The sequence below is a fragment of the Colletes latitarsis genome, chromosome 6, assembly GCF_051014445.1.
Source record: "Colletes latitarsis isolate SP2378_abdomen chromosome 6, iyColLati1, whole genome shotgun sequence".
Lineage (NCBI taxonomy): Eukaryota > Metazoa > Arthropoda > Insecta > Hymenoptera > Colletidae > Colletes > Colletes latitarsis.
In genome coordinates, this window is record NC_135139.1 from 8,910,901 (window position 1) to 8,938,451 (window position 27,551).

General features: G+C 35.7%; 1 protein-coding gene across 6 annotated transcripts in view; it reads left to right on the top strand.

The window, feature by feature from the left end:
* Positions 1 to 27,551, top strand: part of Hr3 (nuclear hormone receptor 3 ROR-beta) — a 315,339-nt gene that overhangs the window by 104,586 nt on the left and 183,202 nt on the right. Inside the window, exon 1 of one of the 6 annotated variants that reach the window (XM_076767476.1) lies at positions 18,418 to 19,317. The exons of the other annotated variants lie outside the window; for them this stretch is intronic. The gene's annotated coding sequence lies outside the window, so the exon portion shown is untranslated. Of the gene's footprint in view, positions 1 to 18,417; positions 19,318 to 27,551 lie in introns of those variants that run through there. 6 annotated transcript variants of the gene reach the window in all.

Genomic DNA, 27,551 nt, shown 5'->3' on the forward strand with positions numbered 1-27,551 from the left:
GCGAACGCGACGAGTTTCACGAATTCCAAAAATTTCACGATGAAGTCACCGGGTTAAGCGATACGCCGCTTTCACGAACGATTGCACGATCCCTCGCATCTTCGACGAAACGATTCGCGGCGTTCGCGGAGGGAACGAGAAATATTTCTGCAGGAAAAATCAGCGTGATAAATATAAAGTAATCGATTTAACTTCAAACTTTGTTTGGTGGATAAGAAGACTTTTATTTTCGAATAATATTAAGTATACTGCAGGAATCGTTAACACTTTGACTACCACGGAAATGGATAGGATTTGAAAATCTTGGAGAAGAAGATATTAATTCAATAACTGTTAATTCCTTTGGGAAATTTTAATAAAAACTTATAGATTTTACGTGGTCTTGAATAGATTTAACCAAAAGATATATTAAAAATAACAGTAATACTGTTATTGGTGTCTAATCCATTAGGTTCAAACGCCGCAAAAAGAAATCGCAATATTTCACGATTCAAGGTTTAAATTGCTCAGTTTGCTACAATAATTTACTTTTTATATAGGAATATTACTGCAAAAGTATGTACATCGAAGAAAATTATTATTCAGAAGAGTTAATATAAAGAATGTTCCATTTTAAAATGCTGGTATATTGCTTATACAATTTTTTTACACCGATATAAATTTCCTACACATTCTCAGAATTCTTGTACTGGTCTCTCTTCGTTAATTGTTGTAATTTTGCAAAGCAATGAATCCGTGAAACTCAAAATATAATTAATCGTCAATTCTATCGTGAACAAAACGCAGGTAATACTTCTATATTAAGTTTTAGTATTATTAGGCAATAGTTCCAAATATACGAAAGTTTCCAGCTCTTTTGCACGAGTTGGTCATCAGCGTATATCAATAAATACATTGTCGTAACTCTCCAATTCAATCGATGAAAATCGAAATAGAGTTAATCGTCAATTCTGTCGTGAACAAGACGCAGCCAAATAAAGTTTCTCGAAGCAATTAATATTACTTTCATAAGTTGCAATATTATTAAGTAATAGTTCCAAACATAAAAAAGAATTAAAAATAGCGATTGATACTATTTCAGTGTTTTTGTACTAATTTCTTTTGGTCCTCGGCATATATCAACAAATTATCGTAACAGTTGGATCAGTAAAACTCAAAATAGTATTAATTAAATGAAGTTTCTGGAAGCAGTTAATATTGTTTCTATAAGTTGCAATATTATTAAGTAATAGTTCCAAATATAAAATTGACGTTACTATTACAGCCTTTTCAGCCGTTTTGTACGAGTATCTGTTGGTCTTCGTCGTAACTACCCCCGTCACGATCTGCGTAGGGTTAATAACCACGGGATAAACCTAGCGAAGAAATTCCTTGGTTTGTCGTGGTCGTCGGACTCGCGGGTACCAAAGTCAGGAGCACGTAATGAAATTTTCGAGAGCCGTGTCTAACGCTGAACCGTATTCGATTTACATAGTTGTCCAATATCGTAGTATTATGTTATTCCTTTCACACATGGTATAAATTCATTCAATTGTTTTAAACAAATACACTAGAAATATTCACTCCTCGAGTGATTTTAACAGTTAAAAAATAACATAGTATACAATTTCTATTTTCAAATTCTTCTTCGGCGTAACTACCCCCATCACGATCTGCGTAGGGTTAATAACCACGGGATAAACCCAGCGAAGAAATTCCTTGATTTGTCCCGTCTATACGGAAGATTCGATTGATCGTGGTCGTCGGACTCGCAGGTACCAAAGTCAGGAGCACGTAATGAAATTTTCGAGAGGCGTGTGTAACGCTGAGCCGTGTTTGGTCGGCGTGCAGCGCAGAAGCGATCGCGCGATCTTTCGCCAGCAATTCCGCACGCGGAGCTGCTCGTTTTCGGGTGACGACAGGAATTTCAATGGGCATAGTCATATATCGGCGGGTGACGCGGCTAACGGTACATCCCTGCACGCTTTCAATGGTCTACCAACCTACCTACCTACCTACCTACGTACCTATATATCGCTCATTCTCATAGCGCTAGGCCCGCATCGATCGTGCCTATATGCATAACGCGTACATACATACATACCTATCGATCGCTTCGTTTCGTTTCTCGCTCCACTGTGCCGTTCTCCTCGTCTGCTCTTCAGCGCACAGCACCGTCAGGCTTGTTCTCTCGAACCAGAAAAGACGGAAAGTGCGCTCTCCGGTTCTCTCTTCCTTTGCCTCCGCGGCATCCCTCCGCTATCCCCTTCGCCCTCCACCTGGCCTTTGGCAAACGCGAGACTTCATTCCTCCTCGATCATCCCTTTCCATCTTCCGCTATCCTTTTCTGTTAATTTTTCCTTCTACGCTTTGACTGGTTCCTGGACGGTTAACGAACGAGCCACCGGAGATCCAGGAGCCTTCTGTTCCTCGAAAATTGGGAGATATTTCTCTCCCCGTTGCCTCGAAAGAGTTCTAATTGTTCCCGGAGATCTTCGGACTCCATCGTTACGGCCCCGAGATTCACGTACTGGATGTAGCCATATTTTCATCGGGCACGATTACTTTTACAAGTTATTTATTTATTTGTTACGCCTCGGGCAGTGTCAAACTAAAAAAAATGATACTTTACGGTTCGTATAATATCAAACAATATATTTGCTTTTTTTTAATGGATTTTTTCTATATTTACTGAATGGACAGAAATAAAATTGCCATCTAACGTGCTGATCGAAAAGGCATAGGTTTTATATAATTCATCCCCCAGTTGCACAGAACAATGTAACTGTATTTTATAGAAATAAATAATAAAGAAATTTGGAGTACTTCACTATATTGTTTGTGATTGATCGATAACACAAAATTTTATACATCCACTAGTTAGGTAAATAATTAAGTTAGTCAAGTTAGATGGTCCACCCTGTATTTTACTCTATCGAAAAAAAGTCGCGGTTCTTTTCTTCCCAACTGACGTTTGGCGATTCTGTTTCGAATTTCGGCTTGCGGACACCAAAGTCTCCGTGTCTGTAGCGAATTAATAATCGTAGGTTCGCGTGATTAGCAGTAGCGATGGAATTGACACAGTTCCTTATTGAAATTTCTTGGCCGTCCGTTTGCTTAATTGATCCCACGACGAAAGCATAACTCCATTAGCCGACTGATTGCTTTTCTGTGGATAGTCGGAGAACGTCGAAGCCGCGGGTCATTGACAGTGACCGCGTGTGAATAACTGTAATCCGTCGTTTCACCGCGCGCGCGGCAGAACCGGTAAACAGACACGCGTCAGGGTCTCCCCGACCAAATTCGTTCGTATACAAGGTGTGCCAACATCGATGGTCCAAACCGTACTCGTCGAAACGAGCAACAAGGCATCTTACAACATGGAACAAAATATAGCTTCCGATGCACAGAAACAGATTTCATTTCGGTCCAAATGTTCCAAATATTTTTCTAGATATTTCGAAGTATACTGAAAACAAATTACAAAATTTTAATCTACATATGCAATAAAAAATGGTTCACCAATAGAAGGATTTCGAGGGAGATATAGTATAGTTTAATTAGTTTTTCCATAGATGGGTTCGTAGAGGTCACACGAAGGTAACATCCGTTTTCTTAGATGAAATCATATTATTATTGATGCGTTAATGGACGTAGCTCGTCGTTTCCTACAAAACAGTATTATGTTACGTATCAAAAAATTATTGATTTAGAAGATATCTTAATTTCAAAAATAATTAGTTTCTCACCCCTTGAAAAAATACTTATAAAAATAAGTAAGTATCTGTTGGTATTGATCTAGAATTCAATAGTTTCCTAGTTACAAAGGTACCTATTATAATTGTTTTAAGTCTGTTCTTTAGTAACGATTGCTATGTCGATGTCGTTTACCAAGAAATAACGGAAAACCCTCGAATTCTCGCGATTTCGAACACCTGTATTTTTTTTTTAATTTCTGTAAATTTATCATCGTTATTATTTAATTTAAAAAATATTGGAAATAAGATTTATTTTTACAACTCGAAAACTTAATTTCTAGAACCACGATTTCAATACATTTCTCTGTGTATTTTTACGAGTGCAGTACGCAATCAAATTTTGGATCAGCAATCTTAGCACATCCTGTATAGACGACTTAGGCGAGAGCGCGTGAATGAATTAAGCAAACTTCGCGAGAAGCGGAACTTTCTAAACGACTTGTATAACCCAGAGGCTTTATCGTTCCCGATAATCAGATTTTTCTGTCACTCTTCTTTCATGGGAGTTCGCATGTCTCTTCTACATTAGAATCCGACCGTTTCGAGTAGGATGTCTCGTAAATAGTGTAACAAATTGTCTTCTATGAAATAGTAGCGATCGTATATTTTTTTTATATTTTAAAATTCGGTTTAGTCCCAAGATTAGTCTCTTTAGTTTTCAAAATATATAGTACCATTACCCAATAAGACGATGGGGATGGTTTCCTTTCTTTTTTTTTTAACTACAATATATTTGATTTATTGATATCTTTGGATACAAATGATATTTATTCAAAATATTATTTTGTGATCTGTACAGTGAGGAATTTGTTGTGAATGTTTCCTTACATTTTATTATTAGGATCTCCATTTTTTCATTAAAGGCATTCTTCAGTTATAGAATATTTAGTTTAATATTTAGAATAACTACTTCATTTTTTGTAGCAATATACAAACGTTATTCTAGATATTGTGTTTATTAGATTCTTAATAACTTCATCGTGTATAGCTCGACAATTTAAAGAAGATCCCTGCGGAGGGAGAATGCTTGTTCTATCTTTTTCTAACCAGGCGTTTACATGGACAAAGTGTTACAAATTGCTTTCTATGAAACTGTAGGGCCAATATTTTTTTTTATATTTTAGACTCGCCTCTCTTTGAGGCTCTTTTGTAACATACATATGTGATACCGTTACCATGCAGCCCTTAGGACAGTGTTTCTCAAACTACGAGTTGTCAAAAAAAAGGAAAATATACAATGAAACAAAAAAACTGTAACTTAATATATTTCTTGTTTTATTACAAATATCTATAGTTATCTATCATTAATAATAAAAGTTTGATGACTGAAACTTTTTCTATAGTTTCATAAACAATGTTTTGTAGTTATACCATATTCGTTACTTTTCATTTTGTCTTGTTGAAATTAATAAAGGATGGTAAACTTTAACTTTTTGTCTTAAAAGTTTTGTCCTGAAACAGTAGATTAAGATTTTAATATTATTAAGTACAAAAAGTTAATTTATCTTTAAATGATATTCAATTAATCTTATAAAGACTCGTGTAAATTTATGAAATTTACAGTTTTTTTGTGCATTATTTCAGTAAACAGTGGGACCTAATATAAATTCAAATTAATTGAATATTTTCTCTTTCTTGTTTCTTTAATAATTTTCGAAATTTAAATCAATTTTAAATTTAGTTTTTCAAATTTTCCACTTGCATAATTTTGTCCTATGTAATCACCTTAAAGCAATAATCTCTTTGCACCTCCTCAGAGGGGTCAACCGAGTACAGACGGTTAACAATGTCTACCAAAACGAAATCTGCAACAATTCTTAAAACACAACGTTCGACGTGCAAACAAAATTTTTCAAGAGCAAATTAGGCGATGCTAGCGTTTGAAACTATAAAGATAAGGTGGTCTGAGACTTGTGGCCAGCGTCTGGTACCCGAAAAGGGTGGACAATTCCGGAAAAGGAAACGTCACGATTCCATTACTACGTCCACTGAATAAACGTATTTCTTCCTCGATCCCAACGGTACACGTTGCTTCCCGATAGCGTGTTCGTGGTAGACAAGCATTTACGGAGTACAATAAATGCATCTCTCCTCTTCCGTTTTCCGTTGCGACGGAAACCTTTCGTGGTTATTGAAAATCATACGAAAAGCGATACGTCGACCCACGCCCCCGCGACGTCTCGATACGGATTTTTTTCCCCCCTCCTCGTTTTTAGAATTCTCATTCATTTGAAGCGCACCTTAGCGCACGATCTCGATCACGTAGGTAACCTTCTGTCGTCCATCGGGGGCCCCGCGTTCTTAGCAATAATGGGAGTCCTCTTCTGGCTCGACTCGATCGCATTCGATCGTGCATCTTCCCACGTACCTGTACCAGAAATCCCTGTATAATGCGCGAAACGACAATGAGATTCGAAGGAGGGCGGACGACCTAACGGTACGATATCGTGTGTCGGCCTGTTCTTCCAGAGCGATCGAAAAAAATCGTACGATTTCGATTTTGATAGGCGAGGGCGGCTGCGTTACGTATACAGGGTGAGTCGCGAATCGATGGCCACGATATTTGAGCTGGTTTTGATAGTTTAATCCTTGAAATTGGACACTGTCACTTCGAACCATCACAGCGGTCTTCCAAACTTTGTAAACATTTACTGGAACACATCCGAACATTTAAACAAAATTAAAGAATCTTTTTATTTAGTAATTTATATTTAAGACTTAAAGTGTTTAGAAGAAATACCGTTTGAACAAATTTAAAAAATATTATAGTTATTTGAGGAAACAAATGTCACAAATTTTCATGAACGTATAATAAGAACATTTGACATATATAGAATAGACACTTTTCCTTTTGATTTTATGTATGCATTTTATGCAGGATAATAATTTTCGTAAATTGACTTACTGTAAAATATTACACTTTTTATTATACTAATATGAATGCTAAAAAGACACTGACATTTCTGTCTATTGTAGTCTTCTATGTCCTCCATCGATTTGAACTTTTTATTATTTTGCTATCATTTTCATACCAAACTTTTTTAACGAATCGTAAAATAAACTACTGTTTATTTATTTATAAAGAAAATTTTACTGGGGATATGAAAGATACTTAAATAGAATAGGATATGATATTTAAGAAGTCTAAGATGACTCCAGTTTTACTTATGAAAAGGTGATACTTTTGATGTTTTTGTTTATATCCATAAATTCTTTGCTGGATACCAAGGAACTTTTGTTCATGATTTCGTAACGCAGGAAATACTAATTTTTTCATCAGTAATTTAAAAATCTGTTCTCACCTAATTGCTTCAAATAGAAATTTTGGCTCTCGAAAAATATTATGTTGTAGAACATTGACAAATAGATCGACAAATTTTAATAAAACTTACTGTTGTTATGAACAGTTTCTACGGTGACCATTATATAGTTTTATAGGTAAAATGACACACTATGATAAAAGGATAAAATCGGTTTTTAAAAATGTGCATAATGGAGTTATAAAGGGTTGAAAAGCATATTTAAACATTTGATAAATATTTGTAATATGTGTGTAAAATTTACATACGATATAATTGTCCCTATATGCTACAAAATCTCAAAAAGTTGCATAACCTTATTTTCAAAATGGGCACAAATTAGAACAAATTTTATATGAATATAATTATAGGAAATTTATAAAATTATATATTGGTAATAACTTATTGTCTACTTGTAGAACAATTGTCGAAATTGAAAATATTCTTGGGAAACAAGAATGTAGTTGCATAATACAATCTCAACATACGTTTTCCACTATAGTGTTGCATTGAACGCGTTCAAACGGTCTATCACGGTGATAGCGTTGGAGTAACAATGAAGAATTTAATATCTACATGCTGCTACTGTTTCTGATACTTTCTATTATTATGATGTTCCGTGGAATGGTAGACGCTATGCAATATCAGCAGTCCCACGCCCTTGCGCGTTTTCCGCTGCAGATGTCACACAATACGGGACACACCGTCCAAAATAACACTGAATTTATAGTGGTACTGTCTATCATTTTACCTCGTAGCTTGCTTGTTTATTGCGTCACCGTATGTTTGAACTGTTAACGGAAACATTTTCGACCCTAAAACGTGACGAAAATGTAAACGCGTATATTATGTAGGGCGTTTCATAGAAATGTGAACACGACATCGAGAGTGAATTTAGCGTATAAAAATAATAATTACGCTAAACAAAATATTCGATCACCTGTCCCTTTGCTAACTACGATATTACATCATTTTACAAAAATCGACTTGAATATATAAAAAACTAAAAAGGAACCATAAGACTAAAATAGTAAACAAGTAATCGCTGTTCTATTTAAGACAAATATTACAAATATAGTCAAAGCAAGTATATTGTTTAATATCTACTTATTTTAAACGTTTCAATTCTTAATTTGGATTTTCTTCGGTGCACAAAAATGCGATATTTTACATCTAAAATTATATAAGTAATTAAATTGTACAAGAAATGCGGAACATAATTGAATGGAATCAAATAAAATAGTTAATTTATGTAGATAGTATCCTCATTTTCATATGAATTTATGCATTTTATGTTTTTTTTTGTGACAAAAATTATTTTCGATTGCAAGAGTCGATTACAATCATTTTTGGTCACTACACATACCCCCGAAATCCTACGCATTTTCGAGAAAAAAATTCCTTACCGAAAATCTAATTTCAGGCCGGAAATCGTTCCCTGAAATTTCATGCGTATCTTTGAAATGCCATAACTCCTGAACGGATTGGACGATTTTAATGCTTAAAAAAGCAAACAACGCGTATTTTGGTGTAGAATATGTAGAAATTCTAACAATAATGAAAAAGTTGTTCTTTGACCCCGTAAAATGAGAAAAACCACATAAAACTGGTCCAATTTTCAAACTGCCATAACTCCTATAATAGTGAACGTATCTTATTGAAATTTTGCATGGAAGTAGAGCTCATAGATATCAATAAAAAGGTATTAGACAACTTTTCTGTACAGCGTCAACTAAATTAGTTACACATGAAAAACGAATTTCTAAGAAAAATCGACAGGTGCTGAAATTTTTCGGCGAAAAAAAAAAATTTCAAATCGTTGTGGAAAAATTATTTTCGTTTGCGGAGGTCGATTACAACCATTTTTGGTCAATAGACATACCCTCGAAATCCTACGCATTTTCTAGAAAAAAATTCAGTACGGGAGGAACTTCAAACGTTAATAACTTTTTAACGAAATCTCCATCAACAAATTCGTATTCTCGATTTTCGTCTTATTTTGGCCTCTAGAACCTCCCATTAAAATTTTTCCCAGTGGTGACCGAACACTCTGTATAATGTCATATTGATTATACGTTTTATTTTACCGTAAAGTTTCTAAATATATACATTAAAATAATAAATAATGGGTTGCTTCTTTTGGTCGATAATTCTCAAAAAATAGTAACTAAAATAGATATAATTAGAGACTTTTCTTTTGATTATAGGTCAAAATAAATACTACTGCCATTTACATAAAGTTAAAATGAATTAGTATATCTTGGAAACTAAGGCCGAGCGATGGTAATATGTATCAGTATCATCCAAATCGGTGAGGAAGCCATTATTTCGAATAATAACCACATTTATTTACGCAACTGCAACAGGTTCGAAGAGAGCCTTCCAATAATTTTAATCTGTAAAGTACTATTGTGAGCAGTTAGTAGTTAACTCTCAGCAGAGTCACCACTTTACCTTCCCTGCATTAAGTTTCTTGTGGAAGTTATTGGTTTGTCATTAGGCCATTTGGTTTAATTAGACACGTGCAATGTTCATCGTTGAATCGCTTGTATACTGTTTTCGTTTGATGTTTTCGACCGTGGAAGGACTAGAGTGGTCCTGAGTCTCTTTTGCATTCTCGTCGACGAGGTTTCGCGTCGGTTCGACGTCCGCGCGTTAATTCAGATCGTGCGGCCGAGCTTCTTTTGTATTCGTCGCAGCCTCTGGACTCCTGATTAGCGTTAACGGGTGGTAGCCATCCGATAGGTGTATATACCATCCAAGCACACACAGGCCTATAGGCGTCATATCCCTGCCGATCGATCCCTGTCTAAGATCGATCGTCGCGGCAAGTGCGTGCGCCGCCCCTACGGCTGTCGTCGTGTCGTTCGCCGCTGGAAAAGTGCTTAACACCGCGTGAAAACACTTGAAAATTCAAATTGAACGTCCACCTGGGAAACAGGGAAACTTCCCCCTTCCAGGAACACCCTCCGTTGAATTCTAGATCAACGTTTGCCGTTCGGGGCGTGACCCTCTCTCCGAGCGAGCATGAAGAGGGTGGTTTCGCAACAGGAAAAGTAGTCGTCGATTAACCCTAAGAAGACCTCCGGGAGTCGTAGCTAACCTCACGTTTTTCCACATTATTTTTCACCGGGTTTTCTTTCATTATTCAATTTTGAAAATTACTGTGAGTATGTTTTTCGATTCTCCATTATTACTCGACGATCCTCGTTTTTTTAATTTGTGGACGACTTGGTTTATTCTAGGAAATAGTAATCGAAATAGCAGGAGGATAAAAAAGGAGAGGAGAGGGGAGTGTTTCATCCTGGGCCTTTTTTTTGTAACGAACGTTTATTGTGCAAAAAAAAGCAATTATAAATATATATACAAAGGGATACAATAAATCTAAACGTACAAACGGGTATCTTATAACTAGGACTACAATTTAGACTAATGGCTCAACATAGAGCTCGCGTAATCTTAACATTAAATAATGTCCACTTAATGCTACTTACAAGATAGCTTTAAGAATAATTACTTATACTAGGGGCAAGATTTAATATTTTGTATAGAAAAATGGCACTAAAAAAACTGTAGAAAACATAATTAAATCAAGTTACATACAGAGAGATACAGGAACATTGAATAGGCGGTCAGTTGAGTACTTGTGAGAGAGCGTAGCCCTCTGCTGGCGAGTGCACGAAGCGTCGTCATAAATCTTTCGACACATAGAATTCGATTCCTTCTAAATATCTATTCATTATACTCGGAAATATATCAATATATTTTTTAAATATAGTACCGAATGTATTCGAATACATACTTATGTTGTGATATTTTATGTACCTCATAATTAAATGATTAACTTACATATAGAATACGACAAAATTTGTGTGATACAGACGATAAATAACAAAAATTAAATTAAATATTCTATAAATTAATTTAATTCTTCATTACGTTTCAATCATAAGAGAGTACGATTTTCTTCCGATATAAATTAACTAAAATAAGAAAAGAACATTTGTCTCCATTTTGAATTATTTTCTAGCTCTCAAAAACCACAGATCGTGTTATATAAGTGTTTCGTATAAAACTTTTTTACATAGTTGTCCAATATTGTAGTATTATGTTATTCCTTTTACACATGGTACAAATTCATCTAATTGTTTCAAATAAATACAATAGAAATATTCATTTCTCGAGTGATTTCAAAAGTTAAGAAACAACATAGTATACAATTTCTATTTTCAAATTCTACAATTTTACACTCTACATTGACACTTCTTGTTAGTAAGTTAACTTAGATATATTTATTTCTATATTTCACCATTATCATTAAAAATTATCTATTTATATTTTAGCTACACAGAATGAGTTTAATAACTCTGGCTTTATTGAAGGTAGAACACAATTGCAGAGGAATATTTTGCATCGCTTAACGTGGTTTATCACCACGTTCCTCTAAAATCTGGCAAAGTTACTAGGCTCATCCTATATACATATTTAGAATTAGAAGTTATTAACTTGTTCCTGAAGAAGACTCTTGATGCTAGAATTATTAAATCTTTTCTCTTATTTTGAACGTTACGTCTAATTCAGCTCTGATAAAATAAAAATTTGCGAACAACGTTTAGAAGTCGTCTCGAGATAAACTTAAACATTATCGCGTCGAGTTTTCACCCACCTTTGATTTCGTACTCAGAATTTCGTCTTTGAATTTGTGGTCGTTTCTTTTCAAAGAGATTGTACCAATCTGAAGAAAATTTGAGACTCGACGGCCGTTCAGGCAACGTCACTTGCCCACTATTAACGAAGGAAACGTAACACTTATGTCAGCAATGACGCAAAAAGGTTCTATTTACAACAAGCCGTAGGACATTTGCATTCGCGGCTGAAAGCCCTTGGTTCTCTTCCACTTTCTAGCGTCATTTTTTAGACCTTTCTTCCGCATTAAAGAGCGTCTTCTGTAAAACCGTGAAGAAAAAATACCTCGCGAACATTTACATTCGTCCGAACTTAACTTCATGCTAAATTATAATTCTGGAAAAGTATGGGCGAGGTATGTCCTCATTGCATGCCACGCCAAGCAATTTTATTCATTCTCTTTTTGCTCTTTCCGCTTCCCTTCGTCGTCTCGTATCTGACTTTTTCTAGAAGAACGAGCTTGTATATTATTCGAGCTGAACTTTCCTATTTATCGTTCATTTTGTCTATCGTAACGGAGGTCTCCTTTCTTCGTCGCGAAACTCCCGAAAGTAACTTCTCCCATTGTTGGCGGTAATTCGAAAAACTGGAAAAAAAAGTTTGATTCTTTCACCGCTTTGATGACGACGAACGTTTTATGAGAACTCGAGCTGCGCCTCTGCTATGAAACTACGAAGTCATTTCGTTTGCGTTGTAAATCATAGCAATGTCGTGATATGCTAAAGACCACCAATTTTCAGTTTAATGCACTTTAAGGTAGTAATTTTACTGTATTTCCTTTCAGAAGTCCTTGCAAAAAAATTTCCTTTAGAAATATCTTGAAAAATTTATGAATTTTCTTTTATTTTCTTTCAATTTGATTTGATTGTTCTATTATTTTATTTTATTCCAAAAAACTAAAACACTGTGAATTTTTAAACGTCAGTCAGATAACTGTTAGTACATAAAATATTCTGTTGTCCACGATCGATACTTTTGATGAATTATTTGCTCCGAATTAAGTGATTACAGATTTCAGATAATTTCATGTATTTTTAAAAATAATTTCAATGATTTCGTTAGTTCATTTACAATTTCAAGTGATTTAAAAATTTCGTGTTTCAAGGAATACAGGGAAAAAGAAGAAACTTTCGAGTTATATTTAAACTAATAAATATAATTGGTCAAGTCCGAAAAATAAAAGTAGTAGTATAGTTCCATATACTGTCGTTACACCAATCAACTTAATTTTGATAAATTTTCTACTAAAATAAATAACATTCTCTATTCCAAGCGTGGAAGAACATGCATTTCAAATTGATTTTTAACGATTTCATGTTCATAAAGAAAATAGCACATGTCGATTGATAATTTTGACAATTGGATAAATTGAAAATTGTTTATTATACACATTTCTAAATAAAAACAGCGTTGTAGGAAATTGAGATGAGAAAAATGTAGGCATGCTGATAGTTTTAATTTTTCAAAACATTTTAGTAAATTCATTCTTTTACGTTTTACATTTACAGTGTAATTTTTAATATTATGATTTACTTGACTCGTATTATGAATTTTCTTACTATGTCGACATGTTTACATTTACAATCGAAGCTCCTATTTTAAACATTATCGAACTCCGAAGAGAGCCAAAACCGTTGAACTAACAAAGTTTAAATTGTTAGTTCCGCGAAGATTTCCCTCGAAGCTACCGAATATGCCTAATTTCAACATTTCGTATTGATAAATTTGATTCGAGTCTCGAAATTGCAGCAGTTTGACGCGACACAAATAATGACAATCTGAAGAGGGTGAGTGACCTACCCAAACGTGACCCTGTTTACACAAAGAGCCCTCCTTTTCTTTCTGTACACCACATCGCGTTCTCGCGAGAAGAATCTTCTTCATTCCGCTCCATTCCTCTCTTTTTCTCGTCGGAGCTTTCATCGTTTTCCAACAGCCGTTTTTGTTTTCGAATTTTGCGAGTTCTTCTCGCTCGCCACTTCAGTCCCTTTAAAACTTCGGCTTCTCCTCTTTATTGATATCAATTTTTCATCCCATTCGAAGCGGTACGTTTGCTTATAATAAATCGTCGATCCGGTCGAGAGTCTGTTTCTCGAGCGGAAAGCAGGGAATCCATTTTCAGTTTCCATCGTCGCGAGTGGCGTTCTTTCAGCAACATTCAACGACCGCATGATAAAACCAGGATACCTTTGAGCCGTATGAAATTATATGTATAAAAATGTAAATTTTCTGCCTTTCATCTGAAACGAGACCCAGAAACGCGAAGTAACAAATTTAATTGTTGCCCCGCGGAATGTTTAAAGAGATTAAAACCAGGGGGGTCTGAGAGAAAGGGGCCTGTCCCAACGCGGGTCGATTTAGAATAATTCCTGTTTCCCTTTGTGTCCCATGTCACGTTCTTAACGTATTCGTAACTTCGTGCTTCCGTTTCCTCCCTATTTTTCTATCCCTTCGACGTGCACATCTTCCCCCTCACCAAGTTTCCGCGTATATTCCTTTCTATACGTTCGCGACGTTGGCCAACTTGTTTCCCTTTAAACGTCTTTCTTCTTTCGAAACTTCTTTCGCGTCTTACCTTGGAAAAATTTTTCTTCATAGACTAAGATGCAAAACTCGTTAACTTTAAAGCTTCTTTTTTCGCCAACTTTAAAGAGAAAAAGCAGTTTCCCCGCCCTTCGTCGTTGCACTTCTTCCTCGTGTCCTTCTCTAGCTGAAGAATGAACGTTATAAATTAATTGCCTTTGACGTTGCAAAGATCTTGGCGAACAGGCAAAAAAATTTTTTTGAATCCTTACGAACGGCAGCGTCTCTTTCGAGCCATCACGAGGATTGCACAAACGGCTGAAAGAAACAGGATGGCCTACCTCAACCCGATTCTCTCCTTTGAGAATCTTTTCTTTCTTCCGTGGCCGAACTTCACATTTACCGGCTTAACGAAAATTATCTCTTCCCTCCGTGGTCTCTGTCGACGCTTCCCTCATTCACCCCCTTTTACTCTTTTCAATTCGTCAGCATCTACAATTCCATTGTACCCCTGTTCTTCCCTTAGTCTCTCATTTTCACCTATACCTCTGGTTATAATGAATGCCGCCATTAACACTTAAGGGGGTTAACTAGTTCAAATAAAATAGGAAAAATTACTCCGGATTTCGTTCAATTAGTTTTTTTTAAACACGTCATAATTACTGTTTTAATTTTTAGAGATTACTTTTCAAATTTTTTTTTCACCCGATAAAAATTGGTCAACGATAGAAGGAAGGCTCGAGTCTCTGTATCTTCCTCCCCCCTTATATATTTGCCACTGATATAACAATTACGAATTTTACCCACTTCAATAATTTGGATAACAAACTCACTTAACAAACCACTTAACAAACTCAATGGATTTTCAACTGAAATCAGTTTAATTTCTTTAGTTGTTAATTAGGAATCTCTATAGGAGTCTTACTATTCTCTAAAAAATATTCGAGGTTATGTTAAACAGAAACTTAACGAAATTTTTTAAAACAATAGTTGTATAGTAACAGACCTATAGAAGTTTGAAGTCCCACTAAAGGTGAGACAAAGTAAAAGTCCCATCTTTTACTTTGAGTAATGTTTCATGTTAAATAATCGAAATAAATGTTTTCCCCCATCTTTTTTATAATAAAAAGAATTCTGTGCAACCAAGGTTTTTATTTTTTTTAGAATCGTGTGCCTCGAAAAGTTAAAGCACGTGTTTAATTTAGCCTCGAGTATTTTTAAAAAAATTCTAAGACTCTTGAAGAGGTCGATAAATGAATATAGTACGAGAAACGACTAGCCATAACAAAGAAACATGACTAGGATATAAGAATTCTATATTACATAGCAAAAAATTTTTCTTCAATTTTTAAAAATAAACCTTTTAATTTTATTGAAAGATGATCAACCTATTTAGTACTTTGATAAGTCTATTTGACACCCGCGTGCCTACCTGAGTGTTAAAATCTCTTCGTTGTTGCAAAGACGACACCTCTAAATACGTTTCAAACGATGTCACAATAGATCTTGCGAGAGTAATCGGTGTTCCGCTCGCGCCAAGAAATGGCGAAACTTTGGTTATCGCATAGCGAAGAGAGGGGAGGGGATGAAAAGGAAAGAGGAGGGACGACCTACGGCAACCCTTTCCTGTTTACAACGATCATTTCAGTTGCGAGTGGTTCTCGGTGGCCGCGACGCGTTCGAAACTACTCCGCTTTTCCACCTTCTTTCCCCATCATTTCACTCCCCCTACTTTCTTAAGGGGTTACACCAGGTTGAAGGCGTAAAATATTCATGGCTCTTTAAAAATTTATCGCGGCAGAACTACACGTTTGAAAAGTTTCTGTTTGTAGCACTCGAGTACATTGCAGAGTACAATATTATTTCCATTTTAATTGGAAGTTGATTTTTCTTCGATACAACGTCCTCGCTAGTGCTCCTTTACCAGATCAGTGCTTTCTAAATTCTTATTTTTTAATACATTCTTTATCCGTTTGTGTAGAATTTTGCTCGATAATTGAAAAATAAACACGGATAGTTTAAATTTGTTTTTCATTAATGGGAACTGTGTTTTGTATCTACTAACTAATGAACGACCCAAATAGAAATAATTGGTCCACATTGAATTTTACGTGGATTGTCAACAATATTCTTTTGAAAAATGTGATTAAAATTCACAAATCTATTATTTTGATTATATTGTTGATAACTTTCATCGTATCTTGAATCAATTATTTTGGAAAATTTTATTATTGATGAAATGTTCATTTCTGGTCAAGTTCTCTTGTCATTTGATTATTCTAGCCCCTTTTGTTCTAAATATTCAATACACTGCTGAAATCGTTATTAAATAAAATGGAGAGTTATTTTCCATAAAATGTAATTATTATTTTGATGATATCCTCCAAAGCAATGCTTAAGAAAATCATTTTTGCTTCAATTTTTATATACTGAATGAATAGCGTGAGGATTTATAGCTAGTTCAGCTTTTCTCTACTTATGCAAATTAGACTCTCTTGGGAATAAAATTCTCATGTTTTTCCTGGGTATCGGTCGAATTATTTACGTAAATACATAGTCTATAATGCTTTCTTCTCTCAATTGATACATGTCTAATTATTTCTAATTAGTGGTTCATAGAAAACATTAACTTTGTCGATCAATTTATTTCTCCCAATATTCATATACTTCACAGTATGATGATTTCACTTCCAGGTCAATAATCTTCAATAATACGTAATTAGAGAAACGTACTTTTCGTGTGACGTACTCTATTTGCCTGGGTGCATGTATCTTATGAAAGTCCATTTGTAAGTTCTGCGTTCTCGAAATATGTTAATAGAAGAAACATATTATTTGCTTGGAATATAAATTATATGTATAACTAAAAATTGTGTCATACTTTGCTTTTACTTGCATCTTTTATTTAGATAAATTTTGGAATTTAATTAGTATTTTCTTTGCAACGAAGAATATTCGAGTCATTTTTGGTACTGGATGAATGGAAATATATATAAATCTTATTTGATATTAGAAAAAGTGGTCCTTAGCAGAAAAGAAGGACGTAACTGGATGAAATTTGTATTATATATTTTCCAAACCTTGCAGTCTCTTCTGTGGTCTAACTACAGGAAACTATTACGTTTTTGTAACTATTATTTTGTACAATTACGAAAGAATTTTCAAGAGACGGTTATCTTTTCTATAAGGATATATCATGTAGGTTCTGTTCGGTTTGAATAATAGAATATTCGAATATCAAATCGGATAGATGAATATTCGGATAACAGAGGTTTACATAATGGAGGTTCTAGTGCATAAATAAACATACAGGCGCAACACTAAGACTCTGGATTACTACTTCCCCGTATCTCGAATATTAACATGTTTCAGACATGTACATTAACAATTTTCGGTGACTCTCCATCCACGCCGCGTGGGTCGTATGCGCCCCACGTTGTCCAAAATAATAATTTCACTAATGACGCATTGCTCATGATATTTAGGAAATTACAAAAATCATTATGATCAAGAAAAAGCTGTAACGAATTATTTGATAGGTATATAGAGATTTAATAACAAAGCCTCAAATGAACAAATGTTATTCTTTAATTTTGATTTGTTCTTTCATATAGAATAACGCCCTTCTTGGTTGTACCACTGATGCTGGGACACCCTGTATATATTTATAATTATTTTTTGGTACAATAAACGTTCGTTACAAAAAAAAAGGGTTAAGGAAAAATCTAATAGAAATAGCTAAATTTCTCACGTTCCAGTCTCGAACGATTTTTCATGAAGAATGATTTTTTTATCGATCGCAGAATCGATTTTCGTGGAGGAATCAAGCATCCCTAGTGTAACCCCTTAAGCACGGACAGCCGCGTGCCTCCTCTCCTCCCTCCGCGGTATCTCTTTCTTTCTCTCATCCTCCCCGACCCTTTCGATTCTTCCTCCTCCCTCCGCGAGTATGTCTCCCTATCGCGTCCCACCACCCCACTCCCGTACCCTCTCTGTCGAGCCCTCCTCGCTGCTGCGCTCACGCTTTTCCTCTCTCTCTCTGTCTCTCTCGCTCGCTCCCTTCGGTCGGATCGGAGGGAGAGAAACGGGAGGATCGAGAGCGAGAGGGCGATAGCGACACGGTGGGGCTGGCTCTCTCCGGTCTTGCGCGGCGCGCACCAGTCAACCCGGAGCCACGGTAGCGTAAGTACTGTGTTCGTCACGTTAAGGGACAGTCGGCACAAGTATAAACGGCTCTCTTTACCGGTCTTTAAATAACGCGACGGCAAAGTGTGCAGCCCCCGCGTCGCGGACGTATGTGACACGCGACGACCTGGTGCCCCGTACGTAGCGGTGGTGGTGGTGAGCGCGCGTCGTGTCGCGAACTTTGCCGCGAGGTGCAGAAACCGAGGTTCGAGGAAAAATTTTTGGGGGTCCCGCGAGTGGTTGGTGATAATTCAACGCGGTATCGATACTCCCAGGGGGGGCGACGTGAATCGGTGGTTCCCCGGCGGTGTCGAACCGATGGCACGCGCGACCACGGATACGGATACGGATTCATCCCCGTCGTCGACCCGGTTCGATCGCGCCCACGGCGATCCTCGCGCGTGGAGAGTCGCGGGGATGGGGTCGTGACTGCCCGCGCGAGTGTCACTCGACGACGCCCCGGTCGCAGCACGACGACCGTCGACAGTCGGTCGCGGTACGGAGGATCGTTCGCGGAAACGTCGCGAACGTGCTAGCCCCGTTATCGGGCACACTGGGACTCGCCGAGCGGCGGCACGAGAGGGGGAAAAAAAAAGTATCGACGTTTCTCCGTGCCGGAGAGTGCTCTCACCCCCTCGCTACGGCGAGCGTGTTCGCGCGAGAAGCGTGCAGGAACGAACGTGTGCACGCCACGGTCTGATACGCGGGCCGGTTCACCAGTGAAAGTGAATGATGCGCCGCGACCACCGGCCCCGACGCACACGGGTGCCGCTGTGACAGAGTTTGGATTTCTGTGATAAGGGAGCAATCGACGGTCTGCACCTGCTGACACCGTTCGACCCAACATTACCGACCGCCGATCTGAAAGGGTACACTGGTTTAACCTGGTGGGTTACGCACATTTTTCTGTCCCTGTTTCACGAGTTATCGTTTCGCTCGGTACCGATGGTCCACCCTGTTCGTCGAAGGCCTCGCAAGAGGAAGGTCCGCGAGTTTTATGTGGAGATCGTGGTATTTGGGACAGGGTGATCGAGACGCGACACTTTCGATCGTATTTTTAGTATCGATCCCACTAGCAAGCTAATGATTCGGGATCGGAGAAGCGAACGTGACTAAGCTATCGATACGTCGTGTTCGACGCTGCGAAACATTCCGATCGGAACGTTCGCTGAGAAATACACCTGCTACGGGAGGAACGAGTCACAGGACGATTTTCAACTTTTCTGGTCACGGTCTTTTTCGATACCCTTTGTTCTTTCTCTCTTTTCTCGTCGTTTATTTTCTCCGTAAGACTCCTGCCGTCTTTGCACGCGGTTGAGCGTTCCATCTCCGTCTTCTTACGCTCCTTCTCGCGCTCCGCCGCTGTCTTTCGCCCACACTTCCATTTACCTCCCGGTTATGGATATTATTAAGTAATACCTACATTGCGCGCGCGGCGATACGCTCGCGGCCGTTCGCCTGTGCGCGTGTACACGGTATCGCTGGGCGAGCGCGCGCGCGCGCGTGCACGCGTGCGCTCCCCATATGTATGCGCGTCGGTAATGCACGCAGGCGAACGGGAAAGCGCGGGTTCTCATCTCGATTTTCGCTAACCGACACGCGCCATTACCTTTTCTCTCGATTATACTGGTCTACGGTAATTTGTATCCTTAGCGATCGACTTCTCAGCTACGGCTTAAATTTGACGCTTTCCTCCCCTATCAGGCTATTTTTTACGGACGGACTCAAAAGAGGGAAAAGTGATCAAATTTTGGGGGGGATTACGATTTCCGTGGCCCCTACTTTAAAGGTTAAATTTGTGTTCTTGAGGTTATTTTAAGAAAACAACTGTATATGTTACAGGTATCAAATTGGCCTAGTTTAGCCGGGAAAGTAGATTCCCTGTTTTTTATACATCTGCAAATATCTCGAAAACTATGCGAGATATGGCAAAATATATACAAACCTTTTTTTTAGGAAATTGAATTTCCTATAAAAGACATTAAAATGATGTTAAAATTCCGTTTTTCACGAAAAGTATTCAAAATTTCTAGTATCTTGTATAGTTCAAGTACGTCTACTGCATCAGGATCTTACATATGCGTGTATCCGGTAACTGCTTTTGTGAAATAATAACAAATTATTTAAACAACATTATTATTTCATGAAAGATTATTATTTATAAATTATTAAGAATAATATAATCTTAAAATATTATAACCAAACCTAACCTAATATGTCAAATAATATTCACTGCTAATTGAGTTTTAATACATAGACATTTGTGGAGTCTCGTATAAGCAGTTGTGAACGGAGCCTTTAGGTTCCCCGACCATCATTTTGGGGGGAGGCAGTTGTTCTGCAACTTCACCGAAATATAAATATATTCGAAAACTGTGCAGCTGATAAAAAAATGTCACAGAACATAAATTGTTGGAAATTTAATTTTCTATAAAAAAGGCCTCTTGATATTTTGCCATATTTCGCATAGTTACCAAGATATTTGCAGATTTATAAAAAATAGGAAATCTAGTTTAGTGGCTAAACCAGGCCCATTCGATACCTGTGACATACACATTTCTTTCTTAAAATGACCCCAAGAACACAAATTTAACAGCTAAACAAGGGGCCATCTAATCGTAATCTTTCCAAATTTTGTATCACTCTAAAGTGTTGGTGACACATCGCTTTTTAGATCCCAAAGATACGTAAATCCGCAGACGTGACAGAAAAGTTATTACAAAAGTGATTGAAATGGAAAGTTCATAGAGTAAAAAGTGGGGAATTGTTTACTTAAATTGTTCCTAATTTTGGATAAAGTGCATGTAAGGTAAAAGTTCAACAATATTTTATAGCTGAAAGTCAACTTTTTATATTGTACATAAAGAATGTGACAAAAATGTTAGTAAATATTTCTAAGAAGTGTGTTCGTAAGAGTAAATATTGTATTGTGTGTGTATATTCGTTTTTTTTTAAGGGAGTTTTCTAGTATGAAATTTTTTTCCAAGTTTCTTTGGGAATTTTTTTCCAAAGACAATAATACCTTTTACAGACAAGCTTACAAGGTTTATGTGTTTATGTTTGAATAACATTTTAAACATTTTTGGGCTAAAAAAAGTTAAAATTAGTGGTATTAGTTTCTCGCAAACATGATCAAACAACCCTTTTAGAAAAAGTTATTCCACGGTGTCATGATTGTGGCCATTGTATTTGTGTAAAATGAGAAAACGTAAAATTCTTAATTAGTATAAAATTGACTGTAACAGGTACTAGAACACAAGGAAAAAGTCAATGATTAAAAAAATGGCGATATTTTAAAGTTTGATTTTTTCATAGGTTCATAATAGAAGACCTCCTTAATTCCTCGAATAAATACACCATTATTTGCTATATTATGTATGTCTCTTTTCATAAGTATTAAGTAACATTTCTGTCAGTTTTTATTTACAATCAACTTTCATCCATAAAATATCATTGAATTTAGAATGTATATTCTTTTATTATTTATTAACTGATATAGAATCTTGTTAACCTCTTCGACAATGTAACGAATATAATATAATATAATATTTATTTACACTTTTTAATATTAAGCAATGCATTTTTCAAGTATAAAAAAGTGTTAAAAGCATTAAAAGCATAAATAGTAAATAATCATAAATATTAGATTGTGTCATTTCACTGTCGAAACATTGTTTATATCGTTTTTATTCGTGGAAGTGTATTTTGGAATTTTAAATGTATCCTGTAATAATTAGATCGTGTAACTTGTAAAATTTTATTTATTTAATCTTCGAAAGTTTGAAGCAGTCAAACATTGCTCGACTTTGTTTTTTACATTCTTTCTCAATTTAAATAATCGTATCTGTTACGTCGCCTACTATAATCTTTAAATTATCCTCTGTGACTGCAGACAATGTTGAGACATTTCGTAATGACTTCTGGCACGTTCAAAATAAAAGCAACTTAATGTCGAACTCTGTGCACCGATATGTCGTTTAATAGAGCAAAAACAGTAAGTGAAACGCGAACCTGGCAACAAAATGTGCTTCCTTGTTAGCCATTTCTCGCGAATAGAGTTTAGTAGCCTTTAACCCGCGGACCGTGTAATTTCTCGAGCATAAACGCCAACGTGCGCATAGTTAAAAATAAATAAAGCATGCAGCACGACCTATTGCAACTATGACACAATTTATGCCGTTGCAAATATCCAATTCTGATTAACTAGCTGTCGATTGAAAATATTTTTCGGACAAAATGGTGCGAATAAAGAACCCCACGTAGAAATAGTTACGATTTTTACGTTTCCATCCTGACGAGGAGCACCCTCAAAGTCTTAATTTTATTAAATATATTATAAAAGAAGAATTAACGGTGATATTAAAATACCAGATAGTTTATATTATCAAATTCAAGCAACTTACTTTTAGGATTAAATTTATTTACAATACGTGTGTCTTTCTTCGTTTTTTATATCAGGAAAGTATAAAAAGTCTAGGCTGGGTTAGGGTCAATTGATTTGCTGACTAACGATGACTACAATGTCTACAATCTACTTATTAACTGCTTGTCGTATGATTTAATTAGCAGTAATTATTCAAGTGCATTCTATTTATTTCTCTTTTACGAATTCGTGTGTCTGATGGTCACAGAAAAAAGAACAGCTTGCATTTATCAATATTTCGAGAATGTGAAATTGTGTGGTTTCTAGTACATTAAACCTCATGACGAGGGTAGCTCTTCATTGTGCAGTTTGGCATAAAGAACTTCTAACGAGTTAAGCTCGGTGTTGCACGACAAGGGGTTAGAAATAGGGATCTTTAAATGAATAAACAAAGAACCGAAAATTATCGGATGACATATATTAGTATACAGGATGAACCACGTTACTTGTCTATCCTGATTATAATATCTATTATAAATTCTATAATAACTCTGTAATCAATGTCTGAAGGAAATAAAAAAAATTAAAAAAATTTAAATACTAGAAATTTAAAGTGAACGAAATTATGTAATCCACTCTGTATATAAAGATTTCGAATTATTAACTGTCAAATTATGTAGCTATTTTAAAACATTATAAATGTTCAATAATTGCCAGTCAAATTAAACAAAATATTTAAACTTTAATTTTTCAATAATCTGTTGTTATGCATAATTAAAATGACGGGCACGTAACTTTCAGAAACATCGTATAGTCTCGAGCGAAATTTAAAAATAATTTTGTCTGTAAAATTGTCATTGTTCTAAGTATGTCACTTCGCCTCTGAATTTTGAATTATTTATTTCATTTACCACTGCATACATTTGACACTGCAGAAATCTATAAAGCTTAATATTTGAAAAATTTCGTAAATTAATAAACTTATATATGAAATCTGATATTTCTTTTTCACGGTGAACACATAGTCGTAAATATTTCAAGAAAAATTCTGTATTTAATTATCGAGTCGGTGGAACAGAAATGCACACCGAGTGCAAAGAGTTTCGTAATTAAATTATCGTATGAAGGAGAGAGAAGAATAATTAATATTCAGAATGAAAAAATATCAAGAAAAAAGCAAATAATTTAAAAATATTATAACACAGTTCATTCCTAATTAATTATAAATAAACTTAATCGAAACCTAAGATCGATTGAGCACCTGCTAGATGAAACATTTTAAAAATAGAACGACACATATTTTCTTGTATTGTCTTCTTATCGCTATGCGTTTGAAAGTGTTAAGATAAGGGCAACGATGACTAACTGTTTAACGAGACATTTTGGTATCAATAAAAGGCACGTTCGCGCATCTAAGCATTGTATTTAATACTCATCCCACACTCCGTTCGAGTTCGAATTCTCCAGTCACTAACTGAAATGTACTTCGTGAAACGTAGACAGCATGTAAGAACACGACAGTAAATTTGAAATACGACGCAGTAAATACGATATCGACAACTTTTATTGACTGCCGAATGCAGTTGGTGTTGCGTCCAATTTCCAACAAAATTCCCTATCTCTTATTACTGTGTAAATCACGATGAAAATATTTTCTTTTACAAAAAGAAGAAGAACAATAACTCGCTTTTCTTTCAAAAACCGATCTTATCTGTCCTACGAGAACGATAAAGTCGTTTGAATAGGCGAGCCTTTGTTTACATGAAATCATGGATTTGGAAATCTTTGAGGAAGAATCAGAGCAAGTAGAAAAACTATATCTAACCCATTAGATATCAATATCCAGTTTAGAAGACATTCGAAGAAAACATTTTGACTTTGAGGCCCAAATAAAGTGTTTCATAATTATTTTTTAATCTTTCCTAAAATATAGGCAATAAAATTAATTCGATGTATCTGGTCTCAGAGAAAATAAATTTTTCTCAAATTATTCATCTTGAATAATAAATCACATTAAAAGGAAATCGTATAGAGAATAAATATCAACTTGAAAAGAAAAGAATAATAATTTTTGGCAACGATCTTTCGATTGAATCGTCGATGGAATATCGTTTCCCGTAAACATTCGATAAATGTTGATGGCCTATTTGCTAAGCAGCTCGGTGTCGTTGACTTCTGAACGAAAGCCCGTAATAACGTGGCACGCGCGACGAAGTAATTAAGAAGGCATAATTCTCGAGCGCATTAAAGCCAGGAATACTCGTAATTCTTATCTCTAATGATGTCCTTGTGATGCAAACGGAAATACCCACGTGTCGCGGTGTGAAACGGAAATTGTTGTCTCTAAATGGACCACGGTGCAAACGGAGCCCGGCAAATATATCTTCGATCGACAGTTGGATGGACAATTAATATGGCCACGTGGAACATTATTAATGTTCGATAAAGTTTATTGACACAAATCGTCTCGTGCTCGAATTAGCGGAAAATTCATTAAAATTGCTCGCTCGCAACGAGAATGTCTTTAATCCGTTCTACGATCTCCTAAATCGCCGTTCACAGAAATAAAACATTCGCAGCTGCATAATTTTGTGATCGTGAAACGCGATCGAAGGCTTCCTATTAAAAAAAAAAATGGAAGAAAATAGAGTTTTAACGAGATTCGAAGTATATTATTCTGATTCATTTCTTCCTAAATTGGCGGTAATTATCTTTTAATACGGACTATTAAACTACCACAATTTTAGTACTTAATACGTATCGGTAAATGACCAGAGTGTAACGTCGTTTATCGTGATTAGTGCTTTATTCCTACGTTAAACAATTATCTGTTATCGATAGAGTGTTAGAGGGAAAATATTAAGGATTTGTACTTTAAACTTTTCGACTAAAAATAATTACCATATTTTGCATCCTACTATATTTTATAAAATTATAAATAGTGTTTGACAAATTTAAGTGACTACATTTGTCAATCAATCTATAATTTTACATTTTTCTGAGATATTCTGAAGACGTAGAGCCATATGCTTTATAATTTAATAAAACATTAATCGTTAGGAAAATTTGTTTTAACATTTTATTCTAACTATTTGAGAATACAGAAATCGTAGTTCATGTTTCAGTGTACAAGAAGCAATACATCGAATGTTTCGATACTTATTCGAGCAAAATTCAGTTAGAGAGCGTTTGTTTCGACTCAATAAAGCAATTTTATTATTTGACTAAAGTTCCTATTTAGTTCTCCGGAATCGTCGATGTATTAGATATTTTCGATAGAAGTTTGTTTCATCCGTGCAAGTTACCTCAACACCTGTTTCTTCCTAAACTTCCAGAAAAGTTTAAAGTCGTAGATTCGCGTTCCTCGAGGTTTTATCCCGATGACAAAGAACTTCAATCTTCTTTCTCCTAGATTTTCAGACGAGTTTGCGACGTATGGAGTTTTGTTGCTCGAAGTACAAAAGGGCGGTGTCCCTCGAATCGTAAATTCTATTTGCACTAGGGTCGTTCGATGTATCGAAGAAATTCACTATGCTGCTCGAACGCCATGACATCACACTTACGAGGTTATGCAACCTTGGCAGCGACGAGAAATTTTTATGACACTATACGCTTGATCGAAACGATTTTTGTTTCCATGACTAAAATATATAATAAGTTTTTAAACGATAGTTTATACTAACATCTTGGATTCTGTTGTCAATATTTGAAAATCAATAATTGAGTAATAATAATATTTCTTAAAGTAATGTCATCGTGCAATATGCAATGTGGTTAAGGATATTTGCACTAAGCTTCGTCACAATTTGTTTGAGTTATACATAATGTTGTCATTAATATAATTATTTTAACGGAGTTTTTTTTACGCTATTTTCAAGTATACAAATGTCGATTCTTTTTCGTTGCGAAGGTGACATAACCTCTAAAATATTTACTTGTCGTTATCTGAGTCAGAAAATATTTTTTAAATGCTATCGTATTTTGTTTTTTTTTCTGGGTTGCAACTAGACAGATCTATAGGCAATGTTATCGATATCTCGACTACCATCGAACAAATTTTTGGATAGTAATATAAAATGTAATTTATTCAGGTCTAATAAACCATACACCGAAATTACAAAGGTAGTGAAGAAGAGATGTTTTATCAAACTGTTTCGATAGTAATACACGAGCACGGGAATTCCCCGCGACTAACTGGCGAACTCTACTTGGAGGTTCCCCTACGGTCGACCATTACTCCAACATAAAGCGCCATCGTGTGGCCACAAGCGTGCCACAGAAACTATTGTTACATACACATTTACTAAAAAACCAAAATGTAGTCGAAATTTCATGCGTTTCCATATAGCTTCGTTAAGTTCTATTATAATTGTACGTAATTTCTCCGTCATACGGTAACAAACAGACACAAACAGAAGTGCAGTTTATCCATATAACGTGTTTTCGAAAGATCGTTCGTAACTTTGCAGGCTTCTAACATTCGCTAAACTGAATGAAATATGTTATTAAACGTAGGTCCACAGATCAATACTTTCAGAGTAAACAGCGATTTTCTGTTTGAATAATGCAAGTTATTTTTAGCCGCGTAAAAATGTAGCAGAAATCTGAAAGAATATAATGATAATATAAAGATGTCCGGCGTGTTTTGAAATGGAATAACGAAACACAGAACGTCTCTTATAATTGATTGAAATAATAATGTGATTAAATAATGGATGGATTCTCCGATAATCCAGTTTTCCTAACGTGAGCAATGGA